Source organism: Puma concolor, chromosome B1 (assembly GCF_028749965.1).
Source record: "Puma concolor isolate L17-30 chromosome B1, mPumCon1.1.hap2, whole genome shotgun sequence".
NCBI lineage: Eukaryota > Metazoa > Chordata > Mammalia > Carnivora > Felidae > Puma > Puma concolor.
This window is the reverse complement of record NC_141670.1, coordinates 166,753,260-166,771,729: the sequence shown is the minus strand read 5'-3', so window position 1 is coordinate 166,771,729 and position 18,470 is coordinate 166,753,260. Positions and strand designations below refer to the sequence as shown.

Sequence of the window (18,470 nt, the reverse complement as noted above, 5' to 3'; positions counted from 1 at the left end):
ATAGAGACAGAAGGTAGGTTACTGGTTGCCAGGGGCTAGGGGTGGGGGTGGGGAGGTGGGGCTGGGAGGGAGGAATCGGGATTGACTGCTTAATGGGTATGATCTTTCTTTCTTTCTTTCTTTCTTTCTTTCTTTCTTTCTTTCTTTCTTTCTTCCTTAAGATCCATTGCTTTCCTCTCATGGCCTTCCTTGTATCAGTCTTTAGGGTTCTATGTTTAGTCTAGTTGTTTACACTGACAGCCCTTCCCTTTGAATATTTTAGTGACCCTTTTGATACCTTCCAGCTGCTTTTTTCCCCCTTCTTTTTGTTTTGAGGAATGATCAAAGTTATATACAGTTTTTCAAGTGTTAATTATGTAGTTTTGTGCCATCTGGATTTATTTTTTTTTAATTTGTTTTTATTTATTTGGAGAGAGAGATAGACAACAAGCAGGGGAGGGGCAGAGAGAGAGGGAGATAGAGTGCCAAGCAGGCTCCAAGCTGTAGGCACAGAACCTGATGAGGGGCTTGAACTCAAGAACCATGAGATCATGACCTGAGCCAAAACCAAGAGCCAGATGCTTAACCGACTGAGCCACCCAGGTGCTTCAGTGCCATCTGGATTTATATGATCTAATACTTTCTGACTTTTCAGATGATCGATAGATAAAGGCAATCAAATGAGCATTAAGTAATAACAATAACTATTTTTTTTAAGACGCAGAATGTTTTCACTACCATTTTTTAATAAGATTTTCACAACTGTATGAAATAGGTAAGGCAGATACTACTCCCCACCCCCACCCACCCCCTGCCCCTGCCCTTTAGGCACAAGATTAGTAAGGTTCAGAGTAATTACATGACTCCCTGGTCCCAAAGACCAAACCAGCACTAGACCCTAGGTTTGCCGACTCCTTATTCCTACATTCGATAGTCATAGATGGTGTAGAAAATGTTGGGGTTCACAGCCAATAGCCAAGAAAGAATTCCTGTGACATCTCTGGTGCAAAAAGGTGGTTTTATTAAAACCTTGGGACAGGGCCTATGGGCAGAAAAATCTGCACTGAGGTTGTGACAAGTGACTGATTAAAATACCTTCACGTTGGGAGGGGGTTAGGGATAGCTTAAAGCCATGTAAGTCTCTAAGGAATTTTGGAAGCAAGGTTTCCAAGACCTTGAGGGGGCTAGCTGCTGTCAGGAAAAGGTCATTTATTACTGTTTAGTAAAGACTCAGTCATGAGACCCTTCAGATGTATATCAGTGGGCCATATGCTTGGAGTATGATTGCCAACATATATCTTGGGGGAGTAGAGATAAAGGAAGTTTCCAAAGGAATTTTTGGTAGCCTGGAGGGATTGGGCTAAGATTTGTCTTTTGCCCTTAGCAAAGTGTCATCACAGAGGCAGCCGAGCTCCTAGGGGAAGGTCCCTCTGGACTTATCTATGGGCTGTTAAGTTGTAAGGAAATTTAATTTTTTCTTTTGCCTTTGTTTCCCACATCAATAGAGACCATCAAAAGCTAAAGACAGAAGTGCAGAATGTTAATGTGTAGAGTTTAGTAATTTAAATTTATGGACTAGAAACTATTAACAAAGAATCTAATTGAACTTCTTTCTAAATAAAAACAAACAAAACAAAAAATATTTCTAGCGATGTTTAGGTGTCCGTGAAAACTACATGTTGACATGCTAAGGAAGCCTCATTTACTTGCATGTAATGTTTTGAACCTTAATGCTGAGAAAATGTGATTGCAATTTAGGAACCAATGGATTATCTCAGAATGTATAGGAAGCAGCTCATTTTTACTTTCAAAAGATGCTTTAAAGAGTTTTTTATGGGGCACCTGGGTGGCGCAGTCGGTTAAGCGTCTGACTTCAGCCAGGTCGCGATCTCGCGGTCCGTGAGTTCGAGCCCCGCGTCAGGCTCTGGGCTGATGGCTCAGAGCCTGGAGCCTGTTTCCGATTCTGTGTCTCCCTCTCTCTCTGCCCCTCCCCCGTTCATGCTCTGTCTCTCTCTGTCCCAAAAATAAATAAACGTTGAAAAAAAAAATTTAAAAAAAAAAAAAAGAGTTTTTATGTAAAATATGGGAAACTATGAAGTCTAAGTTTTGTTGTGATTTTTTTTTTTTTTTGCTGATTACTTTAGTTTTAAACTGTTTTAAATATTTTAGCCTCTGCCTCCCTTCACCTTTTCTCCCACCCCAATTCTGGCAACCACTAATCTGTTCTCTATATCCATAAGCTTGGTGTTCTTGTATTGTTGTTGTTGGGGGGGGGGGGGTTGTTTTGTTTCTGTTGTTTTTGTTTGCTCTTTACATTCCACATAGAAGAGAGCTCAAGCAGTATTTGTCTTGCTGTGAGTGATTTATTTCACTTAGCATAATGCCCTTGAGGTCCATGCATGCTGTCACAAATGGCAAGATTTCATTCTTTTTTTATGGCTCAATAATATTTCACTGTACATACATACAATCCTCTTTATTCATTCATCCATTGATGAATACTTAGGTTGTTTCCTTATCTTAACTATTGTTAATAATGCTGCAATAAACATAGGGACGCATATACTTCTTTGAGTTAGTGTTTTTGTTTCCTTGAGATAAATACCCTGGAATTGCTGGATCATATGGTAGTTCTACTTTTAATGTTGTAAGGAACCTCCATATTATTTTCCATAGTGTCTGTACCAATTGACATTCCCACCAACAAAGCACCCCACATCCTCAGCAATGCCTGTTCTTGTCTCTTTGATAACAGCCATTCTAACAGGTGTGAAGCAGTATCTCATTGTGATTTTGGTTTGCATCTCCCTGAATATTAGTGATGTTGAGCATCTTTTCATTTACCTGTTGGCCATCTATATGTCTTCTTTGGAAAAATATCTATTCAGATATTCTGTCCTTTTTTTAAAATTTATTTATTTAAATCCAAGTTAGTTAACATACAGTGTAACATTGGTTTCAGGAGTAAAACCCAGTGATTCATCACTTACATATAACACCCAGTGCTCATCCCAACAAGTGCCTATCTTAATGCCCATCACCGATTTAGCCCAACCCCTAACCAACTCCCTTCCAGCAACCCTCAGTTTGGTCTCTGCATTTAAGAGTCTCTTATGGTTTGCCTCCCTCTCTGTTTTTATCTTCTTTTTCCTTCCCTTCCTCTATGTTCATCTGCTGTGTTTCTTAAATTCCACATATGAGTGAAATCATATATTTGTCTTTCTCCAACTGACTTATTTCACTTAGCATAATACACTCTAGTTACATCTACATTGGTGTAAATGGCAAGATTCCATTCTTTTTTGATCACCAAGTAGTATTCAATTGTGTGTATATATATATATATACATATATATATATATATATATATATATATATATATATATATATGACATCTTTTTTATCCATTCACCAGTCAGTGGACATTTGGACTCTTTCCATAATTTGTATCCTGTCCTTTATTTAATCAGATTGTTTTTTTGCTATTGACGTGTATGAATTATTTATATATTTTTGGATATTAACCCCTCATTAAATATATGATTTGCAAATATTTTCTCCCATTCAGTAGCTTGCCTTTTCATTTTGTTGATGGCTCCCTTTGATGAGCAAAAGTTCTTTAGTTTGATGTAGTCTCCTTTATTTTTGGTTTTGTTGCATTTACTCGTGGTGTCATATCCAAAAAATCGTCACCAACCCTATATCAAGGAGATTGCTGCCTACGTTTCCTTCTAGGATTTTTATAGTTCCAGGTCTTATGTTCAAGTCTTTCGTCCATTTTGAGTTAATTTTTGTGTACGGTGTAAGATAGTGGTCCAATTTCATTCTTTTGCATGTGGCTGTCCAGTCTTCCAAACACCATTAAAGAGACTGTCCTTTCCCCATTGTGCATTCTTGGTTCCTTTTCATAAATTAATTGGCCATAGAAGCATAGGTTTATTTTGGGGCTCCTATTCTGCTCTATCAATCTATATGTCTGTTTTTATACTAATACCATACTGTTTTGATTACTATAGGTTTGTAATAAGTTTGGAATCAGGGAGTGTGATGTCTCCAACTTTGTTCTTTCTCAAGATTGCTTTGGCTATTTGGAGTCTTTTGGGTTTCCACACAAATTTTAGGATTGTTCCATTTCTGTGAAGAATGTCATCAGAATTTTGATAGGAAATGCACTGAATCTGTAGATCATTTTGGGTAGAATAGACATTTTAACAATATTAATTCCTCCAATTCATGAGCATGGGATATCTTTCCATTTGTGTCTTCCTCAATTTCTTTCATTAATGTCTTGTAGTTTTTAGCAAAGGTCTTTACCTTTACAGATCCTTTACCTCCTTGGTGACATTGATTCCTAGGAATGTTTATTCTTTTTGATGTAATTTAAATGAGATTGTTTTCTTAATGTCTCTGACAGTTTGCTAGTAGTCTGTAGAAATACAACAGATTTTGTGTGTGTGTGTGTGTGATTTTGTGTCCTACAATTTTCCTGAATTCATTTATTAGTTCTAACAGTTTTTTCATGGTCTCTTTAGAGTTTTTAACATATAATGTCATGTCATCTGCAAATAGTGAGTTTTATTTCTTCCTTTCCAATTTGCATGCCTTTTATTTCTTTTTCTTGCTTAACTGATTGGGCTAGGAATTCCAATACTATGTAATAGTGGTGAGAGTGGACATCCTTCCCTTGTTCCTGATCTTAGATGGAAAGCTTTCAGCTTTTCACTACTGAATATGATGTTAGCTGTGGGCTTGTCATATATAGCTTTTATTATGTTAGGTACATTCCCCATATATTTGCTTTGTTGAGAAGTTTTTATCATAAATGGATGTTGAATTCTTTCAAATGCTTTTTCTGTATATATTGAGATGATCATATGATTTTTATCCATCATTTTGCTAATGTAGTGTATCACATCAACTGCTTCTCAAATGTTGAACCATCTCTGAATCCCTAGAATACATTCCACTTGATCATGGTGTATAAAAATTTAATGTATTATTAAATTCAGTGTACTGATATTTTGTTTAGGATTTTTGCATCTATTTTCATAGGGATATTGCCCTGTAATTTTCTTTTCTTGTGACGTTCTTGTCTGGTTTTGGTATCAGGGTAATGCTGGTCTCACAAAATGAGTTTGGAAGAATTCCTTCCTCTTCTATATTTGTAAAGTTTGAGAAGGATTGGTATTAATTCTTCTTTGAGCATCTGGTAGAATTCACCATTAAAGGCATCTGGTCCTGGGTTTTTGTTTGTTGGCAGGGTTTTTTTTTGTTTGTTTGTTTGTTTTTGTTTTTAATTTTTTTTTAACATTTATTTACTTTTGAGAGACAGAGAGAGACAGAGCATGAGCAGAGGAAGGGGGTGGGGAGGAGACACAGAATCCGAAGCAGGCTCCAGGCTCTGAGCTGTTTGTTAGCACAGAGCCCGATGTGGGGCTCAAACTCACGAACTGCGAGACCGTGACCTGAGCTGAAGTTGGACACTCGACCGACTGAGCCACCAGGTGCCCCTGTTGGCAGGTTTTTGGTTCCAATTCAATCTTCTTGCTAGTAATCGGTCTGTTCAGATTTTTTATTTCATCATGATTCAATCCTGGTAGGTTGTATGCTTCTAAGAATTTATTAATTTCTTCTAAGTTGCTCAATTTGTTAGTGTATAATTGTTCATAGTAATTTCTTATGACCCCCTGTATTTCTGTGATCTCAGTTTTAACAGCCCTTTTATTTCTGATTTTATTTGAGTCTTCTTTTTTCTTAATGAGTTTAGTTAAAGCTTTGCTGATTTCATTTATGTTTTCAAAGAAACAGCTCTTAACTTCATTGATCTTTTCTATTGTTTTTTAGTTTCTATTTCTTTTACTTCTGGTTTAATCTTTGCTACTTCCTTCCTTCTTCTAACTTTGGGCTTCATTTGTTCTTCTTTTTCTAGTTCTTTGAGGTATAAAGTCAGGTTGTTTATTTCAGACCTTTCTTGTTTCTTGAAGTATGCATTTATCACTATGTATTCCCTCTCAGAACTGTTTTTGCTGCATTTCACAGATTTTGGAATTTGTTGTATTTTTATTTTCACTTGTCTAAAGGTGTTTTTTAATTTCTCTTTTGACCCATTGGATGTCCAGTAGCATGTTGTTTAATCTCCTTATATTTGTGAATTTTCCCATTTTCTTCACATAACTGATTACTACTTTCATACCACTGTGGTCAGAAAAGGTGCTTGATACAATTTTAATTCTCTTAAATTTATTCAGACTTGTTTCTACCATATGATCTATCCCAGAAGAAAACTTCTCCAAGAAAATAGCTTATATACTCATCTGGAGCCCCAATTTTTGCAACTTCTGCCCAAAGGAAGCCTCCAGATAGCCTGGCTCTGGTGGCCAGTGGGGTTTATGCTTGTGGTCCAAAAGAACTGTATATATTTGCATACTTTTAAAAGTTGTTGTCTATGGGTCTGGCTTCCAATCAGCCTGAATCTAGGTGCTAAGATCTTCTCCCCCTTTGAGATACTGACAGGTCTTGGCATAATCTCAACTACTGGGAGCTATGAAAAATATAATAGGCTGCTTGGAGAAGCACAAACAAGATTTGGGGCAGGGTTGAATGACAAGGTTCATGTCCTATGTGAGGCCACTCCTTCAGAATTGGGGGCAGAGGGGTTCACCTACTGCATAGAAACCAAAACAGAGACCGCAAAAAAATGAAGAAACAGAGGAATTTGTTCCCAATTGGAGAACAAGATAAAACCTAAGAAAAAAGCCTTAATGAAATGGAGATAAGTAATTTACCTGATAAAGAGTTCAGAGTAATGGTCATAAAGATGCTCACTGAACTGGGAACAGAATGGATGAACCCAGTGAGAACCTCAACAAAGAAATAAGAAGCTGGAAGTCACAGAGTTGAAGAATACAATAACTGAACTGAGAAATACACTGGAGGGGTTCAACAGCAGACTAGATGAAGCAGAAGAAAAGATCAGTGAATTCAAAGACAAAAAAGTGGAAGTCACCCTATCAGAGCAGCTAAAAGAAAAAAGAATCTTAAAAAAGTGAAGATAGCTCAAGGGACTTACGGGACAACATCAAACGGACTATCATGCACATTATAGGAATCCCAGAAGGAAAAGAAAGGGAAAAAGGGGCAGAAATCTTACTTAAAGAAATAACGACTGAAAACTTCCTTAATATGGGAAGTGAAACAGAAATCCAGAGCCAGGAAGACCAGAGTTTAATAAGATGAATCCAAAGAGACTAACACCAAGACATACTATAATTAAAATATCAAAAGTTAAAGACAGGGAAAGAATCTTAAAAGCAGCAAAAAAACTTTTTGTTTCAGCAGAAACTTTACAGGCCATAAGGAAGTGGCACAATAAAATCAAAGAGCTGAAAGAAAAAAAAATTTCCAACCAAGAATATTCTAGCCAACAAAGTTATCATTTACAATTAAAGGAGAGAGAGAGTTTTCCAGATAAGCAAAAGCCAAAGGATTTCACCACCACTAACTGGCCCTAGAAATGTTAAACGATCTTCTTTAAGCTGAAAAGAAAGGACACTAATTAGGCACAAGAAAACATATGAAAGAATAAATCTCACTGGAAAGGAAAATATGGGGTTTTCCCATAAAGTGGGTTTATCACTTAACAAAGGTGGTGTATAGATTAAAAGACAAGAGTAGTGAAAGTGACTATGATTACAATTATTAGTAAAGGATATACAAGATTAAGAGTAAAATGTGACATCAAAAACATAAAGCATGGGGGGAGAGTAAAAATGTAGAGTTTTAGAATGTGATCAAACTTAAGTTGTTATCAACTTCAAACAGGCTGTTATAAGCTGTAACATGTAAGCTTCACGATAATCACAATGCAAAAACCTATAGTAAATACATAAAAGATAAAGAGAAAAGAATGTAAATATGCCATTAAAGTCATCAAATCACAAAGAGCAAGAGAAGAAAGAAGGAACAGAAAGGAACTACAAAAACAGCCAGAAAACAATTAACAAAATGGCAATAAGTATGTATCTATCAATGATTACTTTACGTATAAATGAACTAAACTCTCCAATCAAAAGACCCAGAGTGGCTATATGGATAAGGAAAAAAAAAAAAAAAAAAAAGACCCATTTATATGCTGCCTATAAGAGATACAGTCTTTTTTTTTTTTTCTTTTTGGCTCTTTTCAGTCCATTGCATGAAGGAGTAACACTAGTCCAAGTTAAAAGTGGATCCGAAATGGTTACATTACATAAGCTGTGAGATTTTTTAAACTGGTGACAAGGGACAGAAGGCAAATTCTACTCATTGTGAGGAAATCCTCACTAAAGCTTCAGTGAGCCAAAGGCACTTACAGCCATGAACCTTCAGCTGGTCGTCCTCAGCCAGTCCAATCTCTATGAATTGGCATACGTCCTCGTGCTGGTCACCCTGTAGCTGAATTACTTCTCCATGTTCTGGATGCTCAATTATAGTACTATTACAGGCAAATTTCTTCTTAAAGACCTTCACTAGTTTCTTTTTATCATAATCATCAGCAATCCCCTGGATTTTTCTGCTGCTATTCTCCGATGAATGCTTATGGATATAATCTTTAGCAGGAAACAGATTATCACCCTTACTTGCATCAGCAAAGGGGCCAAAAGAGTGGAGATTCCAGATAGCAGACATAAGACACAATCCCTTTTCCTTGGTGGAAACGGCCCACGGAAGGTGGTGGTGAGAGAAGGTTGGCACGCGGGACAGAGCACTGGGAAGCAAGGGGGCTCAAGGGTGGTGCTGCTGAGTCCTCAGAGGTGAGTCAGTGACTAGGGCCAAAAGATTCTTTTTTGTTGTTGTTTATTTATTTATTTTGAAAGAAAGAGAGAGAGAACAGGGGAGGGGCAGAGAGAGAGGGAGAGAGAGAATCCCAAGCAGGCTCCTTGCTGTCAGTGCAGAGCCCAATTCAGGGCTCGATCCCACAAACCATGAGATCATGACCTGAACAGAAATCAAGAGTCAGATGCTCAACTACCCAGGTGCCCTGAGACTCCTTTAGATGTAAAAGGCACAAACAGACTAAAAGTGAAGGAATAGAGAAAGATCTTCCATGCAAATGGAAACCAAAAGAATGTTGGGGTAGCTATACACACATCAGAAAAAATAGACTTTTTTAAAATGTTTATTTATTTTTGAGAGAGAGAGTGCAAGCAGGGCAGGGCAGGGAGATGGGGACAGAGGATCCAAAGCAGGCTCTGTGTTGATAGCAGCGAGCCCGATGTGGGGGCCTGAAATCGAGAACTGTGACATCATGACTTGAGCCAAAGTCAGTCGTTCAATCGATGGAGCCACCCAGGTGCCCCAGAAAAAACAGAGTTTAAAACAAAGACTATAATAAGAATCAAAAAAGGGTATTACATCATGATAAAGCGGTCATTCCAACAAAAGGATATAACATTTGTAAATATTCATGCACCCAACATAGAAGCACCTAAATATATAAAGCAAACATTAACAGACCTAAAGGTAGAAATATACAGAAATACAATAATAATAGGGGTCTTTAATACCCTACTTGCACCCAGACAGAAAATCAATAAGAGAACATCAGCCTTAAATAGACCAAATAAACTTAACAGATATTTACAGAACATTCCATCCAAAAGCACCAGAATACACATTCTTCTTAAGTGCACACAGAACTTTCTCAAGGTTCCTGTTAGGGGTGATGAAAAGCTTTGGAACCAGACAGTGGTAATTGTTGCACAACATGACGAATGTACTTACTGCCACTGATCCGTACAATTTAAAATGGTTACAATGGTAAATTTTATGTGTATTTTACCACCATAATTTAAAAAAAAAAAAAAAAAAAAAAGACAAGCCACCAAGTACAAACAAGTATCTGCAAAGCATATAGGGACAGTGAGTTTGATTCAGAATATATGTATCTTTTAAAAATAAGTAAGAAATTTTTCTAATTGGGGAAAGAAGGAAAAATATCCAAACAGGCACTTCAACAGAGAGTAAATGCCAATGGACAATGTAAATACACAGACTTGCTCATCTACTGTAGTAACCTGAGAAATGCAGGTTGAAAAGACAGTGAAACACCACTATACACACACCTACTCAGAGGCAGGGGTGAGGCTCAGGGGAAAGGCTCAGGGTGGAGACAGGGAAGTTCCAAAGTCTGAGCAGAAAGTGGGAAGGGGAGGGTCTCCTCTTCCCCATAGTCAACAACTGCTGCCAATACATGTGGATGTTTAATAACTATTTTAAGATCTGAGAATCATAATTGGCCATGAAAACGATTCTAGTGAATTACTCACATAATCCAATTTCTTCATTTTAGAGTAGAAACTGGGGCACTGACTGGGTAAATGACCTCCCCAGGGTCAAACTGGCTGGCACAGCCAATTCTTGTTCTGCCAATTCATGTTCTACTGTGCCCCAGTGCCTTGAAGTACACGAACAGAAGGGCCAAATTTTGTCACTCCCCACTCATAACCCTCCAAAATCTCCCATCACATTAAAAAACAAAAAATCCAAAGTCTTCTCCATGGCCCCCAAAGATCTCTGGCCTCCTCCACCATTACACCCCACTCCATTCCATTTCAGCCCCTTTGCCTCTCTGCTGTTCCCGGAGCACGGAAGCACCACCTGCCTTTCCTGACGCCTTGCAGTCCCGGTTCTCCTCCCCAAGGACTTCCCCTCCCCCCTGCCTGTCTTTTCTTAAGATCTCTATTCCCTGACCACTGACCAAAGAAAAAAAGAAAGAACAGAAAGAAAGAAAAGAAAAGAAAGAAAACCCACAAGCATGCAAGTCCCCACCCCTCCCATCCTGCTTTGCTTTTCTTCAAGGTGGGAGATATTTATTGGTTTATCTGTATGCTGCCTTTCTTCTCTAGAATGTAAGTTCCATGACAGCAGGACATTTGCTTTGTATATGTTTTTGTGTCCTCAGAGCTTGGAACATTATCCACCACAAAATAATTGACTGTAGTAATTTTTTAATTGATTCAAGTAAAAAGAGGCATGTGTTTTTTTTGTTTGTTTTTGTTTGTTTGTTTGCTTATTTGGCTAGAAAATTAAGGTAGAGATGTCTGGGGAACTTCTAAGTCAAATGGCCTACGTTTGAATCTCCTTACTCCACCAATTGGTAGTGATTATGAATTACAAACTCAGACTTCCCTGCTTTTAAATTTTATATTTCAGTCAATTCAGAAAGTTTGCTGTTATTAGTTATGTACATTCCGCCACCATCAATACTTCCCTCCAGCACACAGTTTAAAATTTGCTCAGCAAAGAAATATTTAATCCTACCCTTTTGAGTATTCCTACTTAGAACTGAAAATGCTTTTATTTTTGCTAACTTTTAAAAAATTAGCAAATTTATCCATTATTTGGATTAAATTTAATAGAAAATAATCCTTTTTATAGCAAAGCTGGTATAGAAAATTGTGCCTCCATGTAATATTTAGAAATAGCATGGTATACTGGTAAGTTACAAAATAGATTTATAATGATCAAGAGCTTGATTATATATTAACAGCGCCTAATTACAACAAACATACAATGAAAAATAACTTATTCACAAGAGTAACTATAACCATAACACGCTCAGGAATTCATTTAACAAGAAAAGTATAGTACTTCGGGGCACTTGGATGGCTCAGTCAGTTAAGCATCTGACTCTTGATTTTGGCTCAGGTGATGATCCCACGGTTCGTGAGTTTGAGCCCCGTGTCAGGCTCTGTACTGACAGCAAAGAGCCTACTTGGGATTCTCTCTCTCCCTCTGCCCCTCCCCCCACCAGCACATTTTCTCTCTCTCTCTCTCAAAATAAACAAACAAACTTAAAAAGAATGTATGGTACTTTAAAAAACAACTCTGAAAGTATTAAAGATAAATTTAACAGATTAAAGTAGACATATAACACTTTGTTCTTGAAAGGAAGACTTCTAAGGACAGAAACCAATTATAGATGCGATGGTTTACAATGGAGGTGCTTGGGAGTATTTCACTGGCAGAATTTATAGATAGTGTCAGGTATTAGGACAAATAAAGTCTTTATGCTCTGTAGAAACAGATCAAGGTTTTGAGTGGCCTGAAGCTTATACGCTTTAAGAAGAAGACTTTTTTTTTTAAGTGCAAAATTATGAATACAAAACTGCTAGGGTGCCTCCCGGAACCTTAGAAAGGGCTCTGGAATGAAAAGTCTCTAATGCTTGCTTTTCTTTAACTTCAGGGCAGACCCACCTCTGGTGTATGAAAATGTCACACTGAAGCAGCACATTTATCACAGCCAGGATCCCATCACGCTCTCCACTCACAAACATCCAGAGGAAAACATTCAGAGCACACAGTCCCAGTGAGAGCTCTACCAACACAGGCTCAGAGATGCCGGGATGTGAACTAGCCTTACTCTGAGGCATGCATTTCCACCAGTTACCAGAACCCCCAAATGCAGCTGACTGCAAGCAACAGAGATGAATTCAAAGAGTGGATCCCCTGCGATCCTAGGAGAATGACCCAGTTATGCTTAGCGCAAAAACGTCTAGATCTGAGAAAAGCCAGACTCAAGAGCAAAAACCTTGAAATACATATATAACAAAGACAAAAGTGGGTGAGAGTGCAACATATCTCATGTGTAGAGCTAGAACAGAAACTGCCAGTGCTTATATGGTACCTGCTCTATGCCAGGAACTGCCCTGGTCCCTTCACATACAGCGACCCATTTACTCCTTACCAGAACCTAGAAGGGTAGTCCTGCTTTCTCCCCAGTTTGAAGATGAAAAAATGAGGTGTAGAGATTAAGTAGCTTGTCCAAGGTCACACAGCAAAAAGTAACAAATTTAGGATCTGAACCCAGGTAATCTGGCTCCAGAGTCCACAGTGTTAATCTCTCACTCTCTAATGCACAGAAACCCTATTAATTTGGAAATGAGCCTTAGACCACAACTGCAGTTCCCTATAATTAAGGGAGAGCAGACAACTGCTGATAAATTGATTCAAGAACCTCATGAAATACACTATCTCATCCAGTGGATTTGGGTTTTGTTTCCTACAGATGTTTCAGTCATCACATCCGTGCTTAAAAAGTGATCAAATAATGGGGCGCCTGGGTGGCTCAGTCGGTTGGGCGTCCGACTTTGGCTCAGGTCGTGATCTCACGGTCCATGGGTTCGAGCCCCGCGTCGGGCTCTGGGCTGATGGCTCAGAGCCTGGAGCCTGCTTCCGATTCTGTGTCTCCCTCTCTCTCTGCCCCTCCCCCGTTCATGCTCTCTCTCTGTCTCAAAAATAAAAAAAAAAAAAAATTAAAAAAAATTAAAAATACGTTAAAAATAAAAAAAATTAAAAAAAGTGATCAAATGGGACATCTGAAAATAAAGAAATGACCCAGTAAAAAAATAAAAAATAAAAATAAAACGGGGCACCTGGCTGGCTCAGTCAGAAGAGCATGCGTCTCTTGATCTCGGGTCATGAGTTCAAGCCCCATGTTGGGTGTAGAGATTACTTAAATAAATAAAACTTAAAAATAAAATTCTGGGGTGCCTGGGTGGCTCAGTCGGTTAAGTGTCTGACTCTTGATTGCAGCTCACATCATGATCACACGGCTCACGAGATCAAGCCCTGCATTGGGCTCTGTGCTGACACTGTGGTGCCTGCTTGGGACCCTCTCTCTCTCAGAAATAAACATTTTCTTTAAAAAAAGAAAAATTCTGAATTACATATTTGATCTTTAGCATAAAGCTACTCGCCTTTTTCCACGACAATTCAAATCTGTACCATTTATTTTGATGTTGTACTGTAATCAATCCTAGTCGGGACTGAATCGACCTAAAACTCCATTTGCTTAACTCATAAAAAATGTTAAATAAACTTAATATATTATGGTAGATTTATAGGGGGTCCTTTCCAGCTGTGACACTGTTCTCTCCTGTTGGGATTGACTATGAGTGATTAAATTCACATTTAATTGAGTTACTTGTGAGTTTTTTCTGTGAAGAATCGAGTATTTACGAAATGAACTATTTAACCAAACCCACGTTAAAGTTCTTAAGGGTTACCATCTAAGCATAACCCTTTTCAACCTCTTTCACACAACCATTCACAGAAATCTTTTCTCTCTGTAGGTGTCTCTTCCACAAACTCTAATTTACTTGTATGCATAGGACTCCCACCTCACAGGGGGGCAGTGAGGAAAAAAAGAAACACAAACCATCAAGGTTAAAAGAACTGTCTTTTGAAGGTCTGATACACAGAGCCAAAGCAGGGAAGGAGGAAGGAAACTATGCATACAGGTGGTCAGTGAAGTTATGTTTAAGGAAGTCAGGCCCCCTTTGCGGTCATTAGCACAATGTGGTTTAACAGACAGCACATTAGCCAAAAAGATAAGACATCTTGGTTCATCTAGTCAGATGGGATGTCAATTCAGAGAAGGTGACCTGGCTTTGTCCCCTAGTTTCTTCACTTGCAAAGTGAACAGTGCAGAAATCTGTTGGTTATCTGCAGATACACTTCACGGAGATGCTAGCGAGTACACAGTATCGCAATATGTATGCAAAACACTTGCACTTCTGTGAAATCTAAGCCAACTAAAATTTAACAACAGAAGGAAGCCTTGAAATCCTGTCTGTGCAACCACCCCCTATCACCCCTGGAAACCCAAGGGCAAGTGAAGTGTAAGAGTCCCAGATACTCCAGAAATACACAGGCGAGGGAAAACAGTGGGGTGTGAGGATGGGAACTCCAGCTTCACAGCCCGGTGGATGCAGTGGAATAAAGTCTGTCACTACGAGCCTGCGAAAGCAGAACTATAACTTAAGCAGCCTGTAAGCTTAACGGAGCCAGAGTCCTGCACCCTTTAATCCCTCCATCCCTAGCACACTGTACGTACTCGAAATCCTTCAAATAATGAGTAAGACAAATGACGTGAGGCCCGTGTAACAAATAAAAGTGTATGGACTGGGTCGCCTGGGTAGCTCAGTCGGCTGAGTGTCCAACTTCGGCTCAGGTCATGACCTCAAGGTCCGTGGGTTCTAGCCCCGCGTCGGGCTCTGTGCTGACAGCTGGGAGCCTGGAGCCTGCTTCAGATTCTGTGTTTCCCTCTCGCTCTGCCCCTCCCCTGCTTGTGCTCTCTCTCTCTCAAAAATAAATAAACACTAAAAAAAATTTTTTTTTATTTTTTTTTTTTATTTTTTTTTCAACGTTTATTTATTTTTGGGACAGAGAGAGACAGAGCATGAACGGGGGAGGGGCAGAGAGAGAGGGAGACACAGAATCGGAAACAGGCTCCAGGCTCTGAGCCATCAGCCCAGAGCCTGACGCGGGGCTCGAACTCACGGACCGCGAGATCGTGACCTGGCTGAAGTCGGACGCCAACCGACTGCGCCACCCAGGCGCCCCTAAAACAAATTTTTTTTAAGTGTACGGGCTTATGGCCTCTCTTCTGCCAGGAAATTAATTAACATATTAATATAGATTTAGTAAATATATATAATACTTTAATATTTACACATTCTATAACTTATAAATATATAATTCTATATATACCATTTATAAATAAACAATTATATATGATATATGTGTTCCTCTAAAATGAAAAAAAATTCACATGTTACAATCTCACGAGCAGGGAATTATAACTTTCATGTTCCTTTTTGCTGTGGCAAATAAAATTAAGGAACAGCTATACCTATGTGATTATGTGGAATAAAGATAGAATGGAAAAAAGTTTTCTCATACAACTAGGATAATTGGGGGAAGGGGGAATTCCCTTCCCAAAATCTATTAAAAATCACTGAGAGATTTCATTTAAGTCTCTTATTCATTTAGTTTTATTCAACAAACAACTATTTTGGGTGCAATTTTTCATTTTAGGTGTTCAGTAATGTGGAAGGGTGCAAGTATTATGGACAATTCTCCATGATTAAAAATTTTAAAGGCACCTGGGTGGCTCAGTCGGTTAAGCGTCCGACTTCGGCTCAGGTCATGATCTCGTGGTTTGTGGGTTTGAGCCCCACGTTGGACTCTGTGCTGACAGCTCAGAGCCTGGAGCCTGTCCCCTTCTCTGTCCCTCCCTTGGTCGCACGCTGGTTCTCTCTCTCTCTCTCTCTCTCTCTCTCCAAAATAAATAAACATAAAACATTTTTTTCAAAACTTAAAAAGGTAAATGAGCTTTAGTAATAAGACTACACCGTTTTCAATTATCTGAAGTAGTAATCGTCAAAGTTTAATATTTTATCTCAGAAGTACAGAATATTCACAAAATTCAAAGGCCATTAATGGCAGGAGTTCTAAGAGTCACAGAATGAATTGCTGAACAACACAGGTGTTTCTACGCTCCCTTTTATAGATAATTCCTTGTGTGTGCCTGACCAGTTTCAACCATGCTAAGATGCAGCATGTCCTAAACAACCTAGAAACAACTCAAAATGGGAGTTTCACTTTCTCAAACTGCTGTATGACTTCTGACAGTTCAGACTCCTGTAGTTGAAAATAACGTCCACATTTTAGTTTGGAGAAATGCAGCTTTGTTTCTAAACTTAAATAATGTATCTCCTAAAAAAATAAAATGAAACAAAATTGCAAGACAAATAATTACCGCAATGTCTCTAAAGACCTTTCTGCTCCCCCCAAAACACTATCACCATCGTAATTATTGTCAACAAAACCTTTTTTGAGATCCTAATGGGTGCGAGGCATTGTGTGATAGGTTTCTTCTTTGCCCTCAAGGAGATTATTATGTAGTTTGTGAGGGAAAAGGCTATAATACTACTACTGATTATTATTATAATAACAGTAATTTTAAAAGGGCAAGGCATTTATAACCTTTGAGGGCAGGGGAGGACTAGAGATAAAGAAAAGGAACTATTAGGTGCAAAAAGAGCAAAACTTCAAAGGCAGAGAAGTGATTAGTATTTTTAAGCAAAAGTATCCTAAGAGTCACTAGATAGTGCCCATTCTGTGTACAAGCTCGTAAGTACTCTCAAGCAACCTACCTGAGCACCCCAAATACTACATCCTTCCCAGAACTAAGATTATACAATCAGGCTAACACAGGAACATTCAGGTCTGAGTTTTGGTCCAGGCTTAGCAACTAGCTTACTAGGTGAACTCAAGCAGATCATTTCCTTACCCTCAGTTCCCACAAGTGAAAAATTGGGAGGTCATTTTTTAAAACACCTCTAGGGGCACATGGGTGGCCCAGTCAGCTGAGCGTCCACCTTTGGCTCAGGTCATGATCTCACGGTTCTTGAGTTCCAGCCCTGCTTCAAGTGAGCTCAAGCCCCACTCTGGGCTCCGCACTCTCTCTCCCTCTCCCTCTCCCTCTCTGCACATGGTGGGATTCTCTCTCCCTCTCTGTCTCTGCCCACCTCACCCTCACCCACCCATGCTCTCATAAATAAATAAACAAACAAACAAACAAATAAATAAATAAATAAATAAAAATTTTAAAAATGCCTCCCAGCTCTAAAATTGTATAATTATTCTTTCTTACTAACAAATCAATTATCCACGTGTACTGGTAATTATCAGTTATAGAAGTCTATACAGGTCTAGTTGGTTAAGCATCCAACTCTTGATTCTGGTTCAGGTCATGATCTCAGGGTCATGAGATCAAGCCCTGAGTTGGGCTTCACTCTGAGAGTGGGTTTCTCTCTCTATTCTTCTCTCTCTGCCCCTCCCCCATCTCAAAAGTAAAAAAAAAATTTTTTTTTTAAATTTTTTTTTTTTTCAACGTTTATTTATTTTTGGGAGAGAGACAGAGCATGAATGGGGGAGGGGTAGAGAGAGAAGGAGACACAGAATCGGAAACAGGCTCCAGGCTCTGAGCCATCAGCCCAGAGCCTGACGCGGGGCTCGAACTCACGGACCGCGAGATCGTGACCTGGCTGAAGCCGGACGCTTAACCGACTGCGCCACCCAGGCGCCCCAAAAATTTTTTTTTAAAAAGCCTATATAGGTCTAGAACAGAACAGTTCCACAAATATAGCAAACCCCCTTCCATGCCCATGGTATCTGCATGTGCTGTCCCCTCTGTACGGAAGGGGCACTCCCTGACCCACGTTGGTCCTACTCCAACCCTTGGCCAAGTGGATGTCTCCAACCCCTCCAACCTCCACCACCCCCCAAAATCCACAGAATCTATGCTTTTGCCACCAAATCTTCCTCTGCTCATGTAATTTGATCTCTTCTTTAACAGTCCCTCAGGATAAGTGCTATCATACCTATCTTCATCAACAAACACTTACTAGAAACTACTAATTACAAAAGTAGCTTCAAAGATTTCTAAGAATCCCCAACCCAGTAGGTCATGATGCAACAGGGAAAAATAAAACTCATGTTACAAAAATCATGATTGTCAAACACAGTTCTTTAAAAAAAAAAAAAAACAAAAACAAAAAAAAAAACTGCAACAAGTTACACACATTTCCAATTAAGAGAAATTTCTTTCAAGATAGGCAGGTGGGAAAAGAGAGGTGGGGAGAAACACTATATTTATTTCAACT

At 38.9% G+C, this 18,470-nt stretch overlaps 1 protein-coding gene and 1 pseudogene across 3 annotated transcripts in view; both read right to left on the bottom strand.

Moving 5' to 3' along the window:
- TEC (tec protein tyrosine kinase) overlaps positions 1-18,470 on the bottom strand; it is a 128,961-nt gene that overhangs the window by 64,036 nt on the left and 46,455 nt on the right. The window lies entirely within an intron of this gene.
- Positions 4,188-11,781, bottom strand: LOC147582012 (eukaryotic translation initiation factor 1 pseudogene; annotated as a pseudogene).